Source organism: Callithrix jacchus, chromosome 14 (assembly GCF_049354715.1).
Source record: "Callithrix jacchus isolate 240 chromosome 14, calJac240_pri, whole genome shotgun sequence".
Classification (NCBI taxonomy): domain Eukaryota; kingdom Metazoa; phylum Chordata; class Mammalia; order Primates; family Cebidae; genus Callithrix; species Callithrix jacchus.
In genome coordinates this window covers 54788649-54804739 of record NC_133515.1, presented here as the reverse complement: position 1 = coordinate 54804739, position 16091 = coordinate 54788649, and the positions used below count along the sequence as shown (strand labels likewise).

General features: G+C 36.3%; 1 long non-coding RNA gene across 2 annotated transcripts in view; it reads right to left on the bottom strand.

Annotated features, from left to right (window-relative positions):
• LOC118147317 (uncharacterized) overlaps positions 1–16091 on the bottom strand; it is a 142239-nt gene that overhangs the window by 81794 nt on the left and 44354 nt on the right. The window lies entirely within an intron of this gene.

The window sequence follows — 16091 nt, the reverse complement described above, 5'->3', positions numbered from 1 at the left end:
AGATGACTACTAATCTCTTTTCTATCTCTATAGATTTTTCTATTGGGACATTTTTAATAAAAGGTTTTATGCAACACATGGTGTTTTGTGACTAGATTCTCTCATAGCATAGTGTTTTTTGTGGTTCATCCATTTTGTAGTATGTATCAGTACTTCATTTTTTATATTGCCAAATAATATCCACTGTATGGATAGAGCATGTTTTATTTATTCATTCATCAGTCGATCGGCATTTGGGTTGTTTCTATTTTTGGCTATCATGAACAATACTAATGTGAACATTTGTATACAAGTTTTTCTGTGACGAATGTTTTTATTTTTCTTGGTTATATTCCTAGGCAGGTGTAGAGAATTTGAAGGGCTTAGTGCAGGTTCAATATGAATTTTAGAAGTTGAGGTCTTTTGGGGAAAAAGTAAGAGATGATTGAAAAATATTTAATATCAAAAAATATTTTGAGGATACATAGAAAGATACCAAGCGGATTACCTGGATTATATAATAACTCTATATTTAACATTTTCAGCAACTCCAAAACTGTTCTCCAAAGTAGCTGCACTATCTTATATATTTTTTAGCAATGTATAGTTCCAATTTTCCACATCCTCACCCATACGTATTATCGCTTGTCAGTTTGACTGGAGGTTTTGATTGGTATCTTACGATTTTCCATCTACCTAGTGACTAATGGTATTAAGCATCATTTTATGTTTATTCACAGTTTGTGTATCATCTTTAAAAACATAGATGTAAATATTTTGCCTATTTTTAATTGGGCCACGTGTCTTTTTTAACAAATACTTTTAAAGTCAAGGGTACAAGTATAGGTTTGTTACATAGATAAACTTGTGTCATGGGGGTTTGTTGTACAGATTATTTAAGTCTAGTACTCATTAGTTATTTTTCCTGATCCTCTCCCTCCTCCCACTCTCCACCCTCCAAAAGGCCCTAGTGTGTGTTGTTCCTCTTTATGTGTCCATGTGTTCTCATCATTTAGCTCCCACTTATAAGTGAGAACATGTGGTATTTGTTAATTTGTAAGAGTATTTTATATTCTGGATACAAGTCCCTTATCAGACATATTATTTGCAAGTATTTTCTTGGTACATAAGTTATCTTTTTACTTTCTTATAAAGCTTTTTTAAATCAAAACATTTTTAATTTTGGCAAAGTTCTATTCGTCAATCCCTTTTATCACTTGTGTTTTTGGTTAGCGTAATTAAAAAGTGATTGCCAAGCCCAACACACAGAGATTTACTCTTATATTTTCTTCTGAGTTTTATAGCTTTAGCTTTTATATGTAGGTATGTGATCTACTTTGAGTCAATTTCTGTGTATGATGTGATGCAGGGGTCTAAATTCACCTTTTGCATGTGGATATTCATTTGTCTCAAATACAAATTTTTGTTAAATGTTGTTACTATTTAAACTATAAGAATACATTCAAAAATATTTGGATAAATGAGCAGGGAAGAGAACCACCCTATTCACAAAAAAATGTAGAGACTAAAATCCCTATTCTGTTGATATTTATAAGATAATAGATATAATATGGTAATCCAGAAGTAGATTTTATTTTATTTTTTCAAAATCCCAAAACTATCTATGAAAGGAAGGGTTATCTGGTAATATGATTTTTAAAAATTACTTACAATATGTCTGTACAATGAAATACTCTGTAGCTACTAAGAAAAATAGCTTGTTTCCACATGCATGAATATGGAAAGGTTCTAAAATACATTAGATAATAAAGTTAAGTTGTAGAAATGTCTTTATATCTTGTCAACATTTGTATGATATACATATATAAATATATATATAATATGAATGCAGGCAAATGTATAGAACATTTCTTGAAGACTATATCCAAAATGATACTCAAGAAATTGGCAAAATGTTTGCCCTAGATGAAAGAGTGGGTGGTTGGGTGGTCAAAAGAGAGATGGAAACTTACTGTTCACTCAATGCCATTTTCTACCTTGTAAGTTTTAAGCAATGCATATGTCTTACATATTTAAAATTTAATAAAGTTAATAAAATGGCTTATTAATTTTACTAAATTTTAGTAGAAAATGTCTTTCTCAAGTTGCCTGTAAGATATTAACTGTAGAACTCTAATATATTTCCTATTAAATAATATGACTATACAAATGATTCCACAGAAGTTACCAATCCAAATTCCTTGAACATTCTAACACTGCAGCCAGAACCCACTCAGTATGAAGCAACATTTAGAAATTACCCAGAAAGAGCATATTATATAGTATTCTTCTTAAAGAGAATGTGGCACATTAGCATACATTACATTTGCTTGTTCACAAATCTCAGAATGTTAAACCAAAAAACTCTCCTTGAATTTTGAGAAAGGTATAACAACATGATAGGAAATTTATGGAGGCCAAGGAGTCATAAATCACATTCTTTATCAGGAAGACATTAGATAAAGGTGTTGACTTCAGTGAAGGAGTGCTGTGGATGTTTGGGAGATCATTTTCTAACATTATTTTGAGGTTAATGTCAGAAAACAAATCATTCACTCACAAATATTATGCTTTTTACTCATCACTTTCCCTTTAAGACAATGGGTCAAATAGACTCACAGATCTGACTCTATGTGGCATCCTCTGATGTTCTCAAATCAGCTTAGAGATAGTGACTAAATAGTCCTTTAACCATGGCCATTTCTTATGATACCTCTGTTACCTGAATTTGGATTCTAAAAAGGAATCCGAATTTCTACGTGTTTATTACAGTGCTGTAGCTGCCTTGAGATTTAATCTGTCTGACTTACTGTACTTTGAGAACAGTTCTTTGCTAGTCTGCATTTTATTTTAAAGTTTACAAAAAATAAAGATTAAAATGTCAATGTAAATGAAGCATGATTTGCTGTAAAAGGCCAGTTGCGCGCCTGTTTCAGACATTCTTATATTTTGTTATCAATTTGTTCCAAAGTCCAAAACTGTTCATATATCACAGAAGATACTTAAACAAAAAACGGCTAACTTCTTTCATTTGAAACCCTGACCTCCTCAATGGCAGATTGTGGGAACATAGGCTTCTTAGTTTTAAAGATGCAAATAAATTTACAAATGAAGTTACCTGTTGGTAAGTTCCATAATGTGAACAAAGAGAGGGCCTCTGTAAATATTCACCCCACTGCCAGGCCTGTCCATCTAAAGGCTGTGATTGATGATGTCACCAGAACAAAGGAGAGCATTTAGTCTAATAAGCCAACTTGAAGAGACATTGAAAGGTTGGAATTATGTATGGCAGAAGACAACTATGCAAGCGACATGATTCTTTAATTAATAATGAGATCCATCACAGACTGAAGAGAAAGACTCACAGGATGGAAAGCATTGCAATTTACTCTGTGTGTGTCCATATGTGTCTACAGTGTATATGTTTTGGGATATAAATGATATAGGCAGTGTGGGTGCTGTGGCATCTGAATATATATGCTTGTTGTCTGAGATCATGACTCATTTTTACATCGGGTGGGTGAATGTCTAGAATGTACTAATTGTTTCTTAAGCGATAGAAGGCTTTGCCTGGTTCCTAAAGCCATATGTTTTTATCAGAAAAACAGTTGAATTTCATTGATGTCATGTATGTTCCCCTATTTTCAGAATACAAGTAGTTGCTGTATGCTGTCCCAATTTAATTTTTTTAAAGGTTGGATCAAACCGTGGAAGTACCCATACATCAATATCAATGTAAATGCATAAATAAAATGCCATTTAGTGCACTTTTAAATGTTTCCAGTGATATGGCTTGGCTGTGTCCCTACCCCAATCTCATCTTGAACTGTAGTTCCCCTAATCCCCATGTGTCCTGGGAGGAACCTAGTGGGAGGTAATTGAATCATAAGGGTGATTACTTCCAGGCTGTTCTTGTGAGAGTGAGTGAGTTCTCACAATGTCTGATGGTGTAAGTCAGTTAACCTTCCCTTCATAAGTTACCCAGTCTCAGGTATGTCGGGTATGTCCTTATGGTAGCGTGACAATGAAATACACCCTATCTCTGGATGAACACAGGCTTCTAACTAACTAATGATATTTGTTTTCAAATTTCAGATATTTTAGAACAACATTGGTTTTCAAACTGTGTTATATGGAATGCTAAGTATTCAATAGAGCTCACACCTTCTTCTTCTCCACCCTCTTAGAAATGACAAAGTGTGGGAAGGGAAACAATGAGACAGAACTCCAACACAAAGAGCTGCAATTTTATTTGGGGAAAAGGGGGATTTATTTTATGGTTTTGTGTAAACAAAGATTTCTATGGCTATAAATACTTTTAAAACCACCATTAAAAATGCATTTGAAAAAAAACTAAAGTTAGTTTCTTACTTCATATTATATATGAAAAAAATTCACATAAAACATAAAACTCATACTATAAAAGCACAAGAAAATATATTAGGAGAATTTTTAAAATAATTTTGAGTTATTAAAACAAAGCCTATACATACCCACCAACATGCATGCATGTGTGTATGCATGCACACAGGCACACAGACACACACACACACACACACACACACACACACACCTTGCCGGAATAGAAAAAACTTAAACTTCTGCATAGCACAAAACAATATTTAAAAGTAAAAGAGAAAGTTATAATAAAAATAGCATAGTGGGACAAAGGATTTGCAGCATTCATAACAGACAACAGATTACTATCCACAGTAAATACAGAACTCTTAAACATATATTCAGAAGCAAGTAACTAGATTTAAAACAATGGAGGATATTAACAAAAAATGTGTTAAAGAATATAGATGGTCACTACATATAAGATGCTAAATTCACCAGTAACCACGTAAAATATAAATTTTATAAAATGCATTGTTTTTAATACACTATTAGACTGGCAAAATATAAAAGTAAGCCTGCTAATGTCAAATGTTCATGAGACTGTAGAAAAACAAGCAATATTTAAGGTCTTTGTGGAGTTTTAACCTACTTTTTGGAGGAAAATATGGAAATATCCTTCAACTTTTGAAATGTGCAGGGATTTATTCAGCAATTCCATTTCTAGTATTTTCTTATGTTAAGTACATTTGAATTATTCTCTTCTAGCTATTTTGAAAGGTACAATAGAGTCATGTTAACTATAATCACCTTATTAATTCCCCTCCCTTGAATGTTGCACAGATTTAGTAACTTACTTTAACCAGGAAAATGTGATGGTAGTGATGCTAGGTGACTTTCAAGGCCATGTCTCAGAAAGGATAGCTTCTACCGGGCTCTTTATTTCTTGGAGAGCTCATGTTGGGGAAGCTAGCTGTCATATCATGAGGACATTCAAGCAGCCCATGTTGGAAAGAACTGAGGCTCTATGGAGTGGCCTATGCTAAGGAAAACTGAGGTCTCCCACTAACATCTTGCATCAAACTACCAACCATGTAGTGAGCCACCTTAGGTCCTCCAGCCCCAGTCCAGTCTTCAAATGACTCTAACACCTTGATTGCACCCTAATGAGAGATTCCAATCCTAAACTAGCCAGCTATGCTGCTTCAAGATTTCTGACCAGCAGGAACTATGAGCTAATGAAGATTTGTCATTATCCGAGGCCACTAACTTTTAACATAATTCGTTATGTGCAAAGTGTATAGTTGAATTAATTGTGGTTAATCCATTTCATGAAACATATGCAACTGTTAAATTAATACAGTAGCTCTATGTATTCTGAAATAAAAATGTCTTCAGGAAATATTAATAAATCATTCAAACAATATAAATTTCATCATATTAAGATACATTTGGATATAGTTTACATACACACCTACATACACATGTCTATAATTCCATATGTAAATGCTTTCAGAAACCTGTGGAATAGAGGACTGGACTATGAAAGATAGCAAGGAGAGTTCCACCTTATGTATTTCTGTGTATTTGAAATTTTTAAATTACAAAAATGTTTATGCATCCATATTTACTTTTATAATTGTATTTTTTAAAATTTAACTAATGAAAAATAAATGAAGTAGCACACTTTTCTTTGAAGGGTTTCATTGTTGGTATTAGTGAATTACCAGGTAGAAGACAAGAAAATGGGATGAGTTAAGATGCATAATTTACTTTAATAGCTTTGTGGCTGAGAGGAAGCAAGTAAAATGACTGTTATAGCTTTGATTCATGGCCAGGTTTTATGTCATTCTATGGCCACAGCCTACCTGTGTGTCAAATGGGACAGTGAGTGTGGAGAGGTAAGCTGGAGAGGGAATGAGGATGACTTAGTCTGAATACACCCATATCAGTGGACAAAGTCCAGAACCCACACCAGATGCCAGATGAATTGTAGGTCGATAGCGACATCTTCACGTACAAAGGACAGCACATTAAACAGGGGGATGAAATAGATATCTACCTGTGGGAGCTATTGATTGGATTTAATGCTAGGGCTTTTATCCCATTATGCTGCATGTAATATGCTGATTTTCAGAAAAAAATAATACATGGGCTGTCCCAAGAACTATAGGTCAAAAGGGAGTGGATAATAGAATTTGAATAAAAAGGAAAAATTGATTAGCTGATAGTGATTATTAGGCAAGATTATAGAAGGCAATATTACAGCTAGCAGATCATCACTAAATGATGCCCATTCCTTAATACAAAGCCTTCTGAATCAACCTGAAGTACAAACGACGAAGACTCAAGTGACCAAGGCAAATTCAATGAAAATTACAAATATCATTTGGCAAAACATGGCAAATAAAAGGATCCTTGAGAGTATTTATGTAAAATCTTATGTTTTTCTTTCAAAGATTTCTTGAGAGGAGTTCCAGAAAATATCTTTAATTCCAGTTTATAGAATTTTCTCATTTTAATGTTTGCATCTCTAGTGTAGGCATATTATAAATGGAATTAACTACATTATGAATGCTTTTAATCTGATTTGACTGGTGCCTAGGGCTGATGACTAGGAATCAGCATGTGTGTCATTAAAAGAAAAATAAAGTTATATAGAAGCTAAATTACGTGTCCAAATAAACACATTTATCTGTGTGCTTTATTTATTATCCCAAGTAGCCAAAGCACAGAGTCCTGACTACCTGTCTTCAAAAATAAAGTCTCTACGAAGCAGTTAGTCTGGCTACTGGAATCAAAAACTGTCACATGACAAAAGAACTGCCAAGATTAGTCCACTGTGTTATGATGTATTCCTTTGTTTATAACTGCTGGATCTTAGGCCTGGACCTAGACATTTGTGGGCCACTGCATGCATTTTTGTAAGACTATTTGTATTAAGGAAATAATTGACAGTGTTTTAGTCACTCAAATCAATTGCTGAGCAATCCATTGAGCTGCTGCACATTTGATCTGTGCTGGCTCTTCCAACAAGTGAAGTATCAGCATTTACTGGATACTAATAATTGAAACTCCTCTCCATGAGCCTATGATTTTGGACCTGGTGGAAGATAAGGACAGAAATGCTAGAGTATGTGGGGTGAGAATTTTGTATGAAATAAGTAAAAAGAAAGTGAGGCACTGTCCAAAATGTCAAAACTGATTCCTGAAATCCCAAGAGATTTTTTTTCTCAACTTGCATTTGATTATATTTACTTTGGAATATTTCCAAATTCTGTACTATTTCAAGCATAAATCGATGCATCCTGAATGCTGTCTCATCTTCCTATTGTCTACCAAATCTACTGCAAAGACCGATGACTTTGCCACCTGCAAAAAACCTGCCCTGACCACCTCTGGTTGAGGGGTTTTGGTTGACCTGTGATGACAATTCTTTTCTGAACAATTTAATGGGAAGCACCTCCCCTTTTTTTTAGCTATTGCTTCTGTTGTTATTTTGGATTATTATTTAAATTATGTGTGCTGTCATTTAACTTTGTACATTGTTTATAACTCAGGTACATAAAAAGCTTTCAGAATGCAAATGATTGTATTTTATCTTGTTTCCTTTTCTTTCTTTTGTTTTTCCCCCCTTTCTTACTCCTCCTCGCTCCCGGCAACCAAAACCTGTGCCTTCCAGGTCTATCATAGTGCCATACACTTAAGAGATTCTTATACACATTTGTTGTTTTGCAATTTGAAATTCATGATACATTCTGCCCTCAGAAATTTCAGATCTTAGTTGTGTCAGGACCACATGTACACCCCAAAAAATCTTTATTACCTTTTATAGAGACAAAGGAAAGGGAAATATATGTAAGAACAAGAATATTTTCACAGTACAATTTACTCTTCCCAATATCTGCACAATGAGGTGGGTATTATTGTCACTTTTACTTTACAGATAAGGAAACCAGACTGATAGATCTTAAGCAATTTGCCTAGCTGTGCTGATTTTAAGTGGCAGATCTGATTCAAACCCAGGTCAGTTGGATTCTAGCCTCTGGACCAGTTCAACAATAAACAACATTAAAGAAGCTGCACTAATATCCCTAAAAAGCAGGGTAACCAGTAAGGGAATGAGGAGTGAGGGAAGCATGTGGAAATCGGTCATGAATTGGGAGAGGCTTCCTGGGTGAGGGAACGTTGAAAGGAGCGAGAGACAGAGGGAATAGAGCTCTGAAAAATAGAGGATGAAATAAGTGGAGCAAGGTAATAAAGAAAAGAAAAAGCCTTTGCCATTACAGCTGTGGAAATATTTACAGTTGGTTTCCAATTTCCTCATATTTTCTATCTAGCCAAACAGCAATAAAGGTATGTGGAAAAAACATATATATTAAATTACTAGGTGTCAGATTTCTGATTTGATAACACTTGGTGTAAAAATAACAGTTATTATTACTCTTCATTTATCTAGCTTTGAGAGTGTACACAGCACAGTATAATAAGTAGAATTTATCAGAAGAGGGACAAGATCGGTGCCCTCAGGGCTTTTCCACTTGAGTAGAGGCTCAAGTGGAAACTGCGACACCCAAGAATCAGGGCACTGCCATCACAGAGATGTAGACTCTCCCACTCTCTCAGGCTGCAGCTGAAGATATGTGGTCTTACTGTGGGTGGCATTTTTCTTTTGTGGGAAGATATGGAAAGAGATTTTAATGTCTGTCTTCTAGACAGATGTTAATTGAAATCTTTTTCTAACATTATATGTCCCACATTACTACAGATGAAAAAAAAGAGATCCTTTTTTTTCTTTAAGAGCCTGCTTTGTGTCTTCTGAGCAGTGAGCAAGGTTCAGTCATGATCAAGTGAGACTGACTATCTGGGAGCAAGGGCAGATGGACAGCTGTCTTCCTCAGGGTGCCCAGGAGTACAAATTTAGGCTCATAACAATCAGTTTTCTAATTACAGAGCATACACCTATACTAGTAAATATGTACACAAAAATACCCTGCTTATGCGCGGTCACCCAGACATCCAGAAGATAAGAAATAGCAATTAAGCAAAACAAGGATAAGAACCTAGTTTCTTCACTCAAATTTGAGCACAGAGTCTCAATCTTATCTTGTTAACCTTTACTCTGGACACAAGTTTAATAAACGTGGTTTATAATTGTCTAGCTCACATTCAGTACTTTAGCAGCAGTATTTTAGCAGCAAATGAGAAGTACGGGGGAAGACACGGCCGAGAGCTGGACGACCAGGGAGGAGATGGAAATGCTGAAAACTTATAGCTAGAACTGGGGATGTGGGGAGGCCACAGCATAGAGCGGACAACTCTGTAACTTCAGTGGTTTCTGAGGGTGTCAGCACTTCTGCAAAAGGTTATAACTCAGAAATCAGTTTGCTTGTTACAGATGCTATATGTTACATGTTATCTGTCATAAAATAATTATATCTTAATTAAAAAAAGAACTGTATATACTGCAAAAAGAAATACAGAACCAACTATTCCATTTGAAAGAGAAAACTAAAATAATAGAAATATAAATGTGAGAATAGAGAAGTCATGGTGTAGAATAGAAGCAACAAGTAAAATTTGGATTTAAGTTTAAATAATTGCTATTAATTATGATGAAGATTTAAGGCAAATGTTATTAACGATTTCTTAAATTAGCTTGTAAATGCAAAATTCTAATGATCAATTAGCAGAAAATTCAGGTTATTCCAAAGACATTATGAAGTAAGAGATGTCAGAAACTAAAATCATATTCAAGTTTATTTAACACTGAATAAATATTTATTGAACCCCTTATTTTGTGTCAGAAGCTATACCAAGTGCAAGGATCTCAGTACAAAACAGTACAAACTTATAAGCCCAAGCGTGACATTCTACTTTTGAACTGGACAATAAACAAATAAACAAATATGTAACTGTATAATTTCTGTTTGTGATACATGCACTGAAGAATAAACCAGGGTAAGATTATCAAGAGACAGGCAAGTGGGGGGACTGCTACTATGTTAACTATGTTATTCTTAGAAATCCTCTCTTTGAAGGTCACATTTGGACAGAGCCTGTGTAAACAATATGACCATCCAGAGGAAGAGGATTCCAGGAAAAGTGCTAGCCGAGTGCAAAGGCCCTGGGCAGGGTTGAGTGCGATGTATTTCACCAGCAGTAAGAAGCAGAACGAGAGAGGAAGAGGAGGTAGCCGACTTTGACAGCACAGATGGTATTCCAGAGGAACAGGATCTACCATTGAATTAGGTGTGGGACATAAAGGAGAGCGGAATCAAGGAGAGATTTATGTATTCTCCCTACTCACCCTCCCCATCACCCTGACTCCAGATACTGGGTAAATAGTGAAACTAATTGCTGTACTGAAGAAAACTAGAAAAGAAGCATATACGTGATGAAGTTGAAGGGTTTGGTCTAGAGGGTGATTTCATGGGAGATCTGAAGATGGGTGCCCTGGATCCATCAGAGTATAGACGATACATAAAGCTGGCAGGCTGGATATGAGAGCTCAGGCAGAGGGCGTAGATGCAGAAGACAATAGGTCTAAAGACTGGCTGACAACTCACGCATTTAGAAATCATCAGAGAAGGAGTGTGCAAAGAAGGAAGAAGGTGCTCAAGGGTCCATGAAAAGATAGAGACTTAGTCCTAAAAGTGGAAAATGAAAGTATGTAAGAAAGGGTGAATTATCAGCTGAGGTATCACCTGAGAAGCTGAGGAAGTCTGATGTGCACTGAGAACCCAGAGCTTGTCAGATCCAGCAATCTAAGGCCATTGGTAACCTAGAGGTAGGGCCTGGGAGATGGATTTATAGCTTCGTACATAGTTTAAAAGCTTGAAAATGATAGAGGAATATGAGGGACTGTGTTAAGAAAAAATCCTGTCTTCCTCAGTCCACAAGGGGCATAATTTCAAAGGCAAGAAATTACCAGCAACATGCCTCCATCCACCTCCCCATCAGGAACCTAGAGTTATTTGACTTGCCCGCTCAGGCTAGGTAGAAATTCCAGGGGAGCTTCCTTTGTTCAGAAAGCCCCCCAAAAGCCTTGGAAGGAGGGGCTCTGTTGTGGGCCCAAGCAACCAATCCAGGATCACAGTCAAATATCAATCCTCCATAGGAAGTTCGAAAGAACTCCTCTCATTGGACAGGAACATGAATGGGAAGGGAATAATTTCAAGGTTAAAACCCCACTGACCCTCACCTGTGCAGATTTTCCTCTCTGAGATCCCCTCCCACAACAACGTGGGAGCTGTCTTTCCCTCTTTACCTGTGCGGATATCCCCTTCGGATTCCCCTCCCATGGCAGCGTGGGAGCTCTCTCTCTTTCTCACTCTCTCTCTCTTTAACAAATTGCTTTCTGCTAAACTCTTTGGGTCCGTATTTACTTGAACAGTAAGTGCCGCCAGGGCCCCTTCCCCATTCTTGGGGCAAAGAGAGGCCAAGAACCTCGTTCACATCAAATCAGGGAGGGAGCTGAGCCCTGTCCTGTCCCACGTCCCGGTTACAGAATGTTGTACGAAGTTTAAAGATAAGACAAACTACTAAAATAATAAATACACCTTAGAGGGATGACTTCTACCCCACCCTTCCCTGGTGACCCCTGCTCCTGATACAAGAATGTCACATTCTTGGATGTAATGGGGCACAGAATTTAGGGCAGAACTATCCCATTTTGTTACAGTGAGTCATAAACAAGAGCTAAAACTGTCCATAATTTAGAGGAAAACTAATTAAAACAAGTTAAAGAAATAGAGACATTAAGAACATGGCTGAGCATGGTGGCTCATGCCTGTAATCCCAGCACTTTGGGAGACAGAGGCTGGCAAATTACGAGGTCAGGAGTTCCAGACCAGCCAGGCCAATATGGTAAAACCCTGTCTTTACTAAAAATACAAAAATAAATAAATTAATTACTTAACTGGACATGGTGGCAGGCCCCTGTAATCCCAGCTACTCAGAAGGCTGAGGCAGAAGAATCCCTCGAACCCGGGAGGCGGAAGTGCAGTTAGTCAAGACTGGCCATTGCACTCCAGCCTGGGTAACAGAGTGAGACTCAGTTATTAAATTAAAAAGAACCAAATAACCTCATATTGGGGCTACTGAGTCAAATGCAAAGGCATAGCTGGGGGCTCTGAGGGAACCCTCAGTAGTCCAGCCATATCTTGCCTCAAAGAAAAGCAATTCTAATAAATAATGAATTTGATTTTGTTGTTTTTGATTCATGCATTTTACTTTTTTCTTCATCCAGTGAAATAAAATAACAGAGAAGCTGCACTGCCTGTTTGGAATTTTGTAGGAAAACAGAGGAAAGAGATGCGGGTGCTTGTGGGACAAGGAATGGTGTGGGGCAGCTCCTTTACAGGGAATGATATTTTCCCTGCAATTGTAAAAATTTGATATAATTGCTCATTGGGAGATAATCTAACCATCAGCACCACACTTTTTCTTCTTTAGAGCCACCTATGTCTTATTGTATGTGGTTGTGGCATTGATGTGTGATAACATTCCTTTTTCTTTTTTAAGTACACCATGAAGGAAAAAGAAAAAAAAAAAAAACAACAGAATTTCATTGTTATAGTGAGGCAGCCAAGATTTAAAGGTTGTGCTGGACTTACAATTGAAATGCAAATCACTCTTTGCAAACAGCCTCCTGCTGAGGCCCAAATTTTTACAGATCAGGTTCTGCTGTCCTGATGAGGAATCATTGAACAGCATTTCCCAGGATTCACAAATTAGTTGCCGTCTAAGGTATCATTTTCTACGTTATAATTGTAACTTACCAGAGGAAACTTTGTCACAAAAGACAGTACCCTGTGCTTCCATTATTTTTCCAGCTGCACCGCCACTAAGGATTCTTTCACACACAATAAAAATACACACATCACGACCTCCCTCTCTGAAATACACACTCCTTGAATATAAACATTTTGAGAATATTGGTGTGCTTTTCTTCCCCTTCTTTTTTAGATGTGCAGGTGGTAAAATACTGGCTGCCATGAACTGCAGACAATAAATAAAAATTACCAGCTTCTTATGGCTGCCTGATAGAAACATGCCAGCCTGGGAAATCCTGATTCTCCAGGCAGAATCATTCTCTGGGCAAGATGTCTGTCATTAATAAGGCCCATTTGCTGGTTGTGCAGATGTGATAAGTGGCCCCAGAAATAGGAGACCCTTAAAACCCTGAAATGTTACCTTTCATCTCCACATTAAAAAATGCTAATACTCTAAGAGGGGGCAGAATTACACACAGGACAGGGAAAACAAACAAACAAAAAAGGTTGAGAGTTTAAAAGCCAAAGGTGAGAGATGAAAATAATTTCAAAAAGTAAGCTGTATTGTGGGAGAATCAGTAGCTAGTACTCTTACACTTGGTCTTGTCATTGACCCTTGCTAGCTGAGTTATCTTGGCAAATCCCAGAAATGTCTGTGGACATCTCTGTCACATACAAATGTTCTGGATCAGAATCGCTCAAAGAGAGGTCTGAGCATCACCTGTTCCAGGAGTACACAGGGAATTTGTTCTGAAAAAAGTTCAAGGGATTCATCCCCAGAGATTCTGATTTATTATATCTGGGATAGTCTCCAGGAATTTTAAATTTTAACAAATTCCCCAGATGATTTTTAATAGATTTTATTTTTTTTTTTGAGCAGTTTTAGGTTCACAGCAAAACTTAACAGAAGGTGTAGAAATTTTCCATATACTCCCTGACCCTACGCATGCATAGCATCTGCTATTATCAACATTCCCCACCCCCAGAGTAATATATTTGTTCCAATTGATTAGCCTACATAAACACATTATTATCCCCCAAGTCCATAGTTTATATTATGGTTCACTCGTGACATTCTTCTTGCTATGGATTCAGACAAATTTATAATGATGTAATCCACATTGTAGAATCATACAGATACTAGTATACACTACTAGTATCATACAGAATAGTTTTGCTGTAAAACTATTAAGAATAAGAGAAGATGCTCCGTCTTTCTCTTATTCTCCCTCCCTCTCTCCTAGCTCCTGAAGATTACAGATATTTTTTCTATCTTCCATAATTTTGCCTTTTCAGAATGTCACATAGTTTGAATCATACAGTGTAGACTCTTCAATCTGGCTTCTTTCACTTGGTAGTATGCATTTAAGTTTCTTCTAAGCCTTTTCATGGTTTGAGAGCCCATTTATTTTTAGCCATGAATAATATTCCATTGTCTGGATGTACCACAGTTTATTTATCTAGCCACAGAAGATTTTAATGCACACCAAATTTGAGAAGAACTGCAGTAGATTAACTCTGAAATTCCTTCCAGTCTTCAAGTTGATAAATTCATAGGTTAGTCAAGCATACCCACCATGAAGACTGAACCTCTTAAACAGTGCAGCACATGTAAATGTTCATTTATTCTTACTATTACATGGATGCAAAATAAAGGGATTAATTCTATGAGTGAGGTCTAATGTCATACTTTGAATAATTCCATGCCCTTTCAGTCATTCATTTCTGTGAACAACTCCCTGGTATTTCACTTTTGTCTAAATTATCCCGTAATTTGTTCCAAGCCAAATTTTGAGATCAGGCTTGAGTTATAGTTGCAACAAGTGGACAGGAAGTGAAGGATATTCCACTTAGATGTAATGACAGGGGAAAGACATATAAGTAGGAAAGTGGGGTATGCTTGGTTAGTTTTGGTGGCTATTTTTATAATGCAACATATTTTTTTGGTGGTCCTATGTTCTCACAATGAGATTTAGAGACCAAAAACACAAACAAACAAAAGCCCAATTATTTTTGTCTCCTCTAAAGAAAAGAAGAAAGTAGCCTCTCTTTCAAAATGCTGTAAACCGTATGTACCTCTAAGACGTCTTTGTGTCTTGAATTGGAAGAAAAGAAGAAAATTCATAATCAAAAGAAAAAAGGCTATTTTGAAGAAAAATTTTAAGTTGCTACTGGATATACATTATTTAATTGCTTGCAAATGAACAACATTTGGCAGTTTGGATTATCTTGAGAATCTGGGTCTTTGCACATTTTTTAAAAATAAGGTTATCTGTTTTTCCTTTGCTAAAATTTATAGTTGCTCAGAGAGCAGTATGAGGAACTCTAGTCTTATGCAGAGCATTTCAAAGGGCTTGTTTTGTTTTCCTCAAGGAGACGGAGATACTTTTTTTTTTGTCAGAAAGCTTGAAGTCACCTTGTTTTCAGTCTCTTAAACAAGTGATAGTTTATCATGAAGAAAAATATATTCAGATACCATATGCAATATGAACACACTAGTTCCTACTATTAATTCATTATTCTTAGTCCATGCTGCATGCTTCATAGCCAATACAGTGAAATAAAAGAAATTTTATATATTTTAGTTCTGTCCCTCTACTGGCAGTGGGAGTAAATCCCAAAGTATTTCAGCAGGTGCTATTAATATGCAAATAACAGAGAATACACTATTTCTAATAGACCTCCCAACTGCATGGGAGGCTTCGCTGTTGGAGCAAATTAACTTTCTGTAATTTGCATGCTTTTCACAACCTCCTGGGATTATATTTTAGATCAGAGACAATAAAAGCATATGCAGTTAGCTTAAAATGTAACTAATTTTAGACTTTGAAACAATTTTAACCTAACTTCTTTGTGGTGTTAAACAGCTATTTGCAAAGAAACTTTTATAACAGTCTACAATTTTCATAGTGTTGATTTGCCATGAATGGCCCCATTTCTCTAGCATAAAAACAAATGTGGGAACAAATCAGGTGTATGGGTTTCCCGGTTGACTAA